Genomic DNA, 9,101 nt, shown 5'->3' with positions numbered 1-9,101 from the left:
AGACGAAGAGTGAGACTCAGGGTGGTGCTGTGTCTGGAAAGGCTGAGTTGCTCTGGGAAAAATAAATCTGTTGCATGAATCCCCTAAAATTGACATTTAGTATTCCATGCATTGTTATACACCCTGTTCTGTTTGTTTTCTGTGGTCAGGAACTCTGATTGTTTTAGCAATAATCACCATTGTTTTCATAGCACCTTCCCCTGTGCCTTCCACAGAGATTACAGAGCCTGCTACAGCATCACACCTGCCTCTTAGAATACCTTTCCATGTTATTGTAAAGCTGATGAAATTATATATTTTTATTTTAGCCTCTGGCTTTGCGGTCACATCTGTGACTGCACTCTTCAGTTTTCCTTCAGTACAATTAATCACCTGTCTTGACTATTTCTTGTTCAGATGTATTAAGCTCCTGGTCCCTTGACAATAAAGGCAGACCGCAGCTAAGAAACAAAAGAGTGAAACCACAAATCAGTAAGAGGGACATCATATTTAGACACAAGTAAAAGTCTCCTTTTAGGCACAGTGTCTACAGTAATTTAGGAGGCACTGCATTTTTATACTTGTAATGATTTATTTTAATTATAAAGGCCAGAGGGGCTGAAATATGTGTATTGTTTGTTTTGACAAACAAATGGTTGGCGTCAATACATCAATCCAAAGTTTTAGATTTTTCAAGCAGACTTTTGAGTTCATAGCTCTCCCCTGTGTGCAGGCCTTTGTGAACTTCAGATCGATGGGCCATTTTGGGGTGAACACACCTCTGGACTTGGAAATTATAGGTGTCTTTTCCTAAGAAAATGCTTCTTGTCTGTAGTCATAACTATGAGCATATAGGAAGAATATTTTTATAGACATGGGTTGTATGATTCTAAGTATAGTTTAAGAATCAATCTTTAAATTGTTATAAGAGCTAAGAACAGTTTTAGCTTTTTTATTATTCATTATTGCTTAACAAAAAAACACTTAAAGAATATAAATAACACTTTATACAGAGATCACTAATGACTATAACCACATTAATAATTATCAGAGTTCCTGAGAGGTTCCAGTGCCAGCTTTTGCAATAAGTACCTTCAGAGGTAAATGCATTATGTGTGTAGGCATGCAGAAGCATGAATAGATACCAATCAGAGCTTTGTAGAGTCTGTGGTAGGTTTATTACACCCTCTTTACATTTTGTTACGATGACTAATTCCGTTTCAGATGTTATGTCAGATGCACCCAGTTAATACAAGAGAAAGCCTTATAAAGAATATGAGTAATTAAAAATGCATTAACTACCAGCCTTGGACAGGGGGGAAGCGTAACCTTTTTCACAGCAGCTCTTCGTTATTGCAAACATCATACATCATCCTGTTTATTTCTGCCATAAAGACTCAGATTGGTACCCGAGGAGAGCATAACTCTGATCCTTAATGGCATCTAGATCTTTTCTCCTTTATCTTGCCATCTGAGGTTTTGATCAACACATTTATTTGGTGTGCTGGACCACTTTGACTCTTGTCCCAGGTCATGTGCTGTTGAGATCTCATGGTTTGCAGCTCTGAAGAACTGGTGCTGTACACCCATGTTTTGTGATGAAGGCAAAACTCGGTAGATGTCTTGTACAGTCAGAGACTAAGTCTTCTCAGGCTGTAAGTTAACACTGTCCTAGTCAACTGCATCACAAAACCACAACTGGCCATGAAAGAGATTTAAAAGTATACCTTTTGTGCAATTAGATATAAATTTAATGTGTTTATAAATCATAAAGGTAATCAGTTTATCTTTGCTCTTTTTTGTTTAATCTGCATTGTATTTTCACCTTTTTGTTTTTGAAACATTCAGATGTATATTTAGACAGACATAATTTCACTGCATAATCAACGTAATACATTTGAAGCCAATATCATGTAGTTATAATAAATTCTGTCCTGTAAGACACATACCGAAAAACTGATTAACACCGGCTTAACATATAAAATTAAGCTGCCTTCGATTCTAACAGGCAGTAATTATAATTAATCCTCATGCAAATATGAACATAATCTTTGTCAATTTGTCAGATGCTGATTTGTATTTTATTTCTCAGAGATAAATTAACAGAAAATATGCCACTGACCATATGGCTAAAGTTCCGGAGAGATTTATAGGTTATAATTTTAATTCATTATAAGGGTTGAGTGCTCATATATTTCATTTGGTGAATGTGGAATAATTCTGTTAGGATTCAAATATTCAATTCCAATAATATCATCGCTAATCCACTGAATCTGGTGGATTTCTAAATATATCTGCTTGTTTGATGAAGTCCAGAACCACGACAACCATGGAACAAAAACATGCAATGATTGATAGGAGCATAGCGATCTGGGAGCATTTAGGATGGCAGTGATGTTCCTGTGAGTGTGTCTTCCCTTATCTTTCAGTATTGTGGTTTGGGGATTTGAGTTAGATGTGAGTGTATGCTTTCTGGGAGAGTTATGAATACAGATAAGGGTTGTTGGTGGCTCCCTCACCCCTACTATTGAGGCGAATGGTGGTGGCTCTCAGGGTCAGAAGTTACCCCCATGCAGAAACAGTGGGGGAGCGGTGACTGGAAGTGGGGCATCACAAGGGCTAAGGTTATATATAGGGTTGCCCTAGACCCCATGTGGCAGAAGCAAGAGTGTCAGCAGAGAGGGCTCTGTGCTAGTAGTTTAGACAGAGGGAACGCTATTCGGTGGCAGGGTTTGTTGTTTTCTGTTGACATTTTTACGGCTGCTTTTATTATTCTGTAGCCTACTGCACATAGCTAACTAACAAAAATGCTACAGTATAAAAGAGCAAAGTGGGAATTGCAACACCTTATATCCGTCCAAGTCGATGGGAATAGCAAATGCCTGATTAAAAACATAGAGTGATGGTCAGGGAAGTGGCTATTGTTTTAAAGAACAATCCAGAGATTTGGAGGGAAGCCAGTGTTAGCAATGACGCAGGTCACACGTTTAAGCTTTTTTAGCCCCTGTGGATGCCAGTGCTGAAAATACTTATGCACTTTTTTAACTTTTCATGATATATAGTGGTAGTGCGTGAATTAGAATACCAGTGATGACTTCACTCACTTACATATAAAACAAAGCATTAATGAATTGTTTGTGGGCCTGGAGTGGTTAATATTACTGCTCAAAATCACAAATCAGGTTTACTTGCCATTTTCCTTGTAGACTAGCAGATAAAATTAAATATTTAATTGGTTTTGATTTTTTCATTACCTTGTTCACAAGTTTGTTTTATGTGTTTATTATAGTCAGTGGTGAAGTGGTAAAATAAAGAGTCAAGAAGAGGCATGCAGAGCATTGTGTGGTTAGGTGATTGTCATTTTGTGGCTTGGTCACTGTGTCAGTAGGTCATTATTGTCAGAATGTAATTGTGAGGGGAAAACATGATCTAAAACCTAAATACATGATATTTTTCTTGCAAAGATAAAAGTTTACAGCATATTGTCTCCCCAAGAGATTTGGATTACCCAATTAAATGTTGTACCCACCATTGCAGTCCAAAACATGGACAATTAAAGAATGAAAGACATGTTGCTATTACTCTGTCTAATAACTTCTCCTCTTTGACCCATTGAACCTTTGAATCAGGCAAAGTGGGATGTGGAACCCAGAAAGACAAAAATGCAACTAATCTGCTTCATCAGGATCCTCTTTAACCCATTTGTTGGTTCTGTAGCAAATATATATTCTAATGACCTTATTCAGTGATACGATTCTTAGCCCCATCTTCCAGCACAATACTTTATGGACATTGAAAATAACATTTGAAATATTACAATAAAGTCTTTTTTTAATTCTTAAAATCTACAATTCACAATCCATTTTTAAAAGTGTTCATTTGTCAGTCTACTTCATTTTTAGTAAGTATAAATAATGTCCCATTTTATTTAATCTACGAATTAACCGATGAAAAGGAAATGCAATATTCTTGATTGATAATGTGCTGCTGACAGGTGGTTATGTCTTTTGTCTGCAACAAAGTCCCTGATTGAAAAGCTCATTCATTATTTAGGCCTTGGCCAAATTTGACAACAGATGATAGGAGCTATTGACCATAGCTTTCAGACTTATGGAAACTCGAAGTGAGAAACGTTTGATTGAATCTTACAGTATGTCATAGTCTAAGCATAACTCATAACATTTAACATAACTCATCACCTTCACAGTAAAAATAGAACAGAGATGGGAAAATGTAGGTTGGTACAATGCACTTTTATAGCTGTGAAGTCCAGACCTTGGGCCATAGTAACAATATATCATGACATCACTCTGTGGGTGGTTCAGTTAATTTTGAGCACAATCTTAATTTATACAGAATTTTATTGTTGGTGGCTCCAGCTTAGTGAGTCATGGTCACTTCATCCATCACTGAGTTCAAAACAGTGATTTATGATTCAATTTAATACATAAACTCAGCAGGTAGCAGAGTTATAGGTGAACAGAGGGACTTTCTGTTGTTTTAAATAAGTATGGTCTTGAGTTGTTTTAAGACATGTTTCTTTGCTTTATATTATACAAGCATGAATCAATTTATGAATCTTGATAACCAATAATGTGTGTAGCAAGGATGCCTAACAATCAAATATATATGTGATGTAATGATCATGACATAGAACCAGCTTGTGAAATTGCAAATTGAGTTGCATGTTTTATGTTATTTAAATTAAACTTAAGTAAGTTGTCTTTAAAAATACTGAGAATTAATCATGTAAAATAATCATCAGGCTCATTGCCAGGAACTTGATTATGGTTTGCAGTTACTCAGTTGTATTCTCTCTTCATCTGTGCAGAAACACTAAATTAAGTAAAATAACTTAACATATGTCATTTGTGATGCCCCATATGTTGTGGATCATTTTGTCTTTAATTACTGTCTAGTGTATAGCAGCAGCTCAACATAAAATAGGGATATTTTATCAGAGTTGTGGTTTCTTCAGCTTGAGAACAGTAATATATGTTTCTTATTTGTGTTAAATTTATACCACACATATTATTGTAGAAGTAACCTGGACCCAATTAAAACTTTTACATAATTGCAAATTAAAAACATGCTGTACTTGAAGGTAAGTTTGCGCTAAGGAATTACCCTCTGTCAATCTCAAATCCACCTTCAAATATAATTTATGTGTGTAGGCCTATGTATTGTGATGCTGTGCTGGGCGGCGCAGTAAGAGACCGCCCAAACTGCCCTGCATCTCCCCGGACATCTCCCATGGTGTCACAGTATGTATGTTTGTGTGTATGTATCATGTATGTATCTAAGTTACTCTTGTTTAAGAAAATATGTTATATTTGAAGAATTAAGTTTTACACACAGTTTAAACTTCCTGCAACCTGATGTGAACTTGGTAAATGCATGAAACAAATGCTTGAGCTACTTCTGCACTTGGCTTGACGAATCTTCTAAATCTATACTTTGTTGACTGACAAAGCATAGTAAGAACCCAACAATATGATTGAAAGTATAGAATGGTACTTTAATTGCACACAATTTCACATTGTAATTTGCTGCACTGTGTTTAAAGCCACATACTGCAAGAGCCTTCTCCCACTTCACAGGGATGCGACTAATCCTCTTCTCATGGGGAATACCCTGCTATACACTCACCTAAAGGATTATTAGGAACACCATACTAATACTGTGTTTGACCCCCTTTCGCCTTCAGAACTGCCTTAATTCTACGTGGCATTGATTCAACAAGGTGCTGAAAGCATTCTTTAGAAATGTTGGCCCATATTGATAGGATAGCATCTTGCAGTTGATGGAGATTTGTGGGATGCACATCCAGGGCACGAAGCTCCCGTTCCACCACATCCCAAAGATGCTCTATTGGGTTGAGATCTGGTGACTGTGGGGGCCAGTTTAGTACAGTGAACTCATTGTCATGTTCAAGAAACCAATTTGAAATGATTCGACCTTTGTGACATGGTGCATTATCCTGCTGGAAGTAGCCATCAGAGGATGGGTACATGGTGGTCAAAAAGGGATGGACATGGTCAGAAACAATGCTCAGGTAGGCTGTGGCATTTAAACGATGCCCAATTGGCACTAAGGGGCCTAAAGTGTGCCAAGAAAACATCCCCCACACCATTACACCACCACCACCAGCCTGCACAGTGGTAACAAGGCTTGATGGATCCATGTTCTCATTCTGTTTACGCCAAATTCTGACTCTACCATCTGAATGTCTCAACAGAAATCGAGACTCATCAGACCAGGCAACATTTTTCCAGTCTTCAACTGTCCAATTTTGGTGAGCTTGTGCAAATTGTAGCCTCTTTTTCCTATTTGTAGTGGAGATGAGTGGTACCCGGTGGGGTCTTCTGCGTTGTAGCCCATCCGCCTCAAGGTTGTATGTGTTGTGGCTTCACAAATGCTTTGCTGCATACCTCGGTTGTAACGAGTGGTTATTTCAGTCAAAGTTGCTCTTCTATCAGCTTGAATCAGTCGGCCCATTCTCCTCTGACCTCTAGCATCAACAAGGCATTTTCGCCCCCACAGGACTGCCGCATACTGGATGTTTTTCCCTTTTCACACCATTCTTTGTAAACCCTAGAAATGGTTGTGCGTGAAAATCCCAGTAACTGAGCAGATTGTGAAATACTCAGACCGGCCCGTCTGGCACCAACAACCATGCCATGCTCAAAATTGCTTAAATCACCTTTCTTTCCCATTCAGACATTCAGTTTGGAGTTCAGGAGATTGTCTTGACCAGGACCACACCCCTAAATGCATTGAAGCAACTGCCATGTGATTGGTTGGTTAGATAATTGCACTAATGAGAAATTGAACAGGTGTTCCTAATAATCCTTTAGGTGAGTGTATATAGTTACTTAATGAGGGAAAACCTTTAGCCTAAGCTGTACAGTCTCATACATTAAATGATGCACTTGCCTAAACATTCTGAATTATAAATAAGCATGCAATCACATAGCTGGTAAGGATGAGGCTTTCTTAATTTTGCCTTCTATGTTATCCACTCTGTTTTGTGTCATAGATGATTAGGTAAGATTGTTATTGGTCAAATGTAACAGAACAGACCTATTTTTACTCTCTTTTGTAAGGCCTGTCTGTGTGCTGATGCTGACGTGGTTTGGTATTTTAGCAGTACCTGCACTTAAACCCCTCAGTATGCAGATCTCAAATGAAACTACATTCATGCAAACTATATTTTGGAATGATTTAATTCATGGAGACACAACTACACAATACCGTCACAAGCATGGCTCCAAACTGTGGTTTAAATTATGCCATTAGCCACATAGTGTAGCAGGATTTCAGGATGGCTCTTATAACCTGGAGGTTGCCAGTGCAGATCCAGGCTGTGTCTCAAGCCAGCTGTGTCCAGAGTCTAGTGGACAAACTACACCTGGCCCAGCAGGGTAGGGGCTGCTTGGGATGGGCTCAGGTACTGCAGTGGGCATCCTCCGCGAGGGCCGTCTCTGTTTTCGGGTTAACCGTGAAACCCAGCTTGTTTTTCTGGGCTCACAGTGTGCAATGAAACAGATGGCTTAGCAATGCATATGCCTCAGAGGGTATGAGTGTGGTGTCTTCATCTGTCACCGGCTGGTTGGAGGGAAGGGGGGAGGGGGGGGATGCAATGTTTATATTTCTAAATGATAATAGTAATGGAATGGCAACTTTACATAATTACATTCAGTAATTGTGCGCTGTGTATCAATTACTGGAATTTTAGTATTGTTCTAAAAAGGAATTGCGGTTTAAACTATAGCCTAATGTGTCTTTATGGTGTAGTAGTTATTGGCCCTATATTCTTTATTTTTTGTATTGTTAAATCAATATTGTTATTCCAATCCTTCGTGATTATTTGTGTGTCAACCTTACCAGGATTACATTACTGTCCAAAGAGAGAAATTAATGAACTTCTTGATTGTGAGTTTATTGGAATGCTGTGTCAGGAGTCAAGTGTGGTCCTCGGGACTGGTTGTCAAATATGACAAATTATGGGATGCATTGCTTTCCTAATGAAACCATTTATCAAAAGTTAGGCAAACATGTCTCCATACAGTAGCTAGTTGTTCAGCAAGCAAATTAAGTTCACTATGCTTACATAATACTATTATTTTATTCATATTAATATTATTCAGGGATGAGAGCCCGCTCCTTCTCATCCCTGGCCCCTAAATGATGGAACGACCTGCCCACCGAAGTCAAAACAGCAGAGTCCTTGACCTCATTCCGGCGCTTACTCAAGACGCATCTTTTCCGACAGTACTTGTAATATTAGTCCTCTATCCGTGCTAAATATCACTTCACAGTTTTTATTATACTTCTCGTGTTCTTGATTGTTTTCCTCCTTGCTCCCTTTCCCGTAGCCCTTGACTATGACCCTACATCTTGACAGCACTTAGCTTTCACTGTCCAGGATGTAGGAAGTCACTTACTGTACTTGTGTAAATTGTAAATTGGAATTTGTAAAATGTATTTTGAATTGCTGTTTTAGCTAAATTGAATTTGTAATGATTGATGCCTTGTACTTCACTGTATTTTTGCACTTTGTTTGCACTTATGTTGTAAGTCGCTCTGGATAAGGGTGTCTGCCAAGAAATAAAAATAATAATAAAAATAATGAGTGCATTTGGATAAGGTTGTCACCCAACCAGTATTATTAAGATGATTGTATTATTGTATTATTATTATTCTTTTATTTTTTTAAACCAGATAATTACACCTAGTGTGAAGTTTCTTAGCAGAACTGTAATGAACAGAATGCAGAGCAGATGGCACAAAATATTTACACATTGAAGCTTCAATGTAACGGTTTCAGTATTTCTAACTGGAGCTTATGACACACTTAATTCAAATTCCACTTCTGTTTTCTTTGCATTTCCATTGCACCATTTGGAGAGCTCAATGGATTTTAAATCTCTAATGCTGTTACATATTTGATTCTCATGACAGAACCATACATAACAGCTGTACACGATCTTTTATCCCATGCAGTACACCATTATGTGTCCTTTACATAACATTTTTAGATATCCATAGCAACTCCTGCTACTGCCCATAACCTAGTATTATTAGGTTATTGTAGTATTTCATTATATTCTACTGAAATC

The sequence above is a fragment of the Amia ocellicauda genome, chromosome 13 (genome assembly GCF_036373705.1).
Source record: "Amia ocellicauda isolate fAmiCal2 chromosome 13, fAmiCal2.hap1, whole genome shotgun sequence".
Classification (NCBI taxonomy): domain Eukaryota; kingdom Metazoa; phylum Chordata; class Actinopteri; order Amiiformes; family Amiidae; genus Amia; species Amia ocellicauda.
Note: the sequence above shows the minus strand (reverse complement) of the source record.